Source organism: Petaurus breviceps, unplaced genomic scaffold (assembly GCF_028583685.1).
Source record: "Petaurus breviceps papuanus isolate PSGF00001 unplaced genomic scaffold, PetGlider_PUasm1.0 90879, whole genome shotgun sequence".
NCBI lineage: Eukaryota > Metazoa > Chordata > Mammalia > Diprotodontia > Petauridae > Petaurus > Petaurus breviceps.
Window position 1 is genome coordinate 13978568 of NW_027187368.1, and position 2034 is coordinate 13980601.

Consider the following 2034-nt stretch of genomic DNA (forward strand, 5'->3'; position numbering starts at 1 on the left):
ATGTCATCCCCATTCTGTTTAACCTATGTGCTGGGCCCATCTGGGAAACAATAATGATGTTAAACTACATGACTATAATATGTAAGACATGTATTGTGGGGCTATTTAAATATATTTATATGTGTTTATATATACACATGTGTATGTGTGTTGACTAGTATGCATTTATGTGTGTGTGACATAGCTAGATATTATCCACCTCTGTCATGTTGGTAACACCAGCAGCCTAGCTGGGGATTAGAGGGAGGGGAAGAGAGGATCTAGGATCAAACCAAGACTATGCTGTTTCTCCTCCAGTGTCCAAGAACTGTATTAGACTAGAATTATATCTATCTTCCACCTCTTAAACATCTCTAGTTTAGAAATATGAGCCTGAGGTCAGAAGGAAAGCTCTCCCTGATGGCTCTCCAGGGGATGGGTAGCCCTTCCTTGGCTTATGCTCCCAGCTTAGCTCCTTCCCATCAGATGCTGGTCCCACAAAAGACCATCATGATTAGCAAATACTGAGTAAACCCATTCATTCAAACAAAGCAGAAAACTGAAATTGAAGAACTTGTAAAGATTAGACCATACCAAGGGACACACAAGAGTAAATGAGCTCTTCAACTGGAGGTCAGATCAAATCTTCGCTTAAATCAGGAGAAAGAGAATGATCTCACCCAGGGAGTTCCATTTTCCGCAGCCTCAGAGAGGTAAGCTCTCAGATAGTCAAAGATCATAATGGGGCTGGCTTCTCTCAGGAACTATTCAGGAGTTCCCATCTCGGGCGGCTAGGTGGTGCAGTGAATAGAGCACCGGCCCTGGAGTCAGGAGGACCTGAGTTCGAATCCAGCCTCAGACACTTAACACAAAAACTAGCCATGTGACCTTGGGCAAGTCACTTAACCCCAATTGCCCTGCCTTCCCCTCTCAAAAAATAAAATAAAATAAATTAAAAAAACAAAAACAAAAGTTCCCATCTCTTCTCTCTCTCTCTTGACCACCTACCTAGAGGTCCTCTCAAAGCCTCTGCAGCGTCTGCCCCTTCCACAGGTAAGCAGCGACAAGCTCCAAATTCTCTTAGCCAACCAGGAGTCACATTTTCCTCTGCTTACATGAAGCATAGCCCTGAGCTGCATCTCCACCTCCCTCACCTGGATGGGAATGAATGTTTTCCTCACCACAACCCTGTGTGGCATGTAGAATTTTATTATTCCCATTTTACAGATGAAGAAAATGAGGTTCACAGACATAAAATGACTTTCCCAAAGTCACACAGGTAATTTTGATGATAATTTATAATACTGATGATAATCATTCGTAATAATACATTTCTACAGTGCTTGAAGTTTCTCATGACAATCCCAGAGTAGGTAATATAAGGGTGGAAGTGTGGCCATTTTTGTCTTTGTCTGGACCTGTGACTTCATTGCTCCCAGTGAGCAAGCTCTTTTTACCTTTACAAAATTTATAGCCTGAGAAAATTGCCTAGGGGCACCAAGAGGTTAAGTAACTAGCCCAGGAACAAAGTCATTTTTTTCTGTCAGAAATGAGACAAGGTCGGGTCTTCCTGACTCTAAGACAGACAGGGCAGTGGCTTTCCAGCCCCAGCTTCATGCTGCTACTTTTCTCATTTTGACAGACTAGAAAACAAGAACCTAGGGGAGAAGGATGAAACCTGCTTCCCCATGGAACAAAGCTTTGTCCTTTTCAGAATACTTTCCTGTGCCCGAGCTCTTTTGAGTCCCTTCCCCCACCCCTGCTATGGGGGAGGCAGGCAAGTATTCTTCCCAGTTTCCAGATGGGGAAATGAGGTCCAAAGGAAGGCAGGAATTTGCACCAGGGTAGAGTCGGTATGAGGGCACCGTAAGGGAGATGATGATGGGGAGGGTGGAATTGAGGTGCTTAGAGTCTATGTGTAGGTTAGTGTGGCTCTCCCAATCCAGAGCTGAGGGGGCATGGCTTTTGGGGAGTCGGGTGGGGAGCAGGGAATTAGGGCCTCTGTGACTCGTCTTGTTCTCTGTCTCCCTTCCCCTCCCTGGGCCTAAGCTGAGG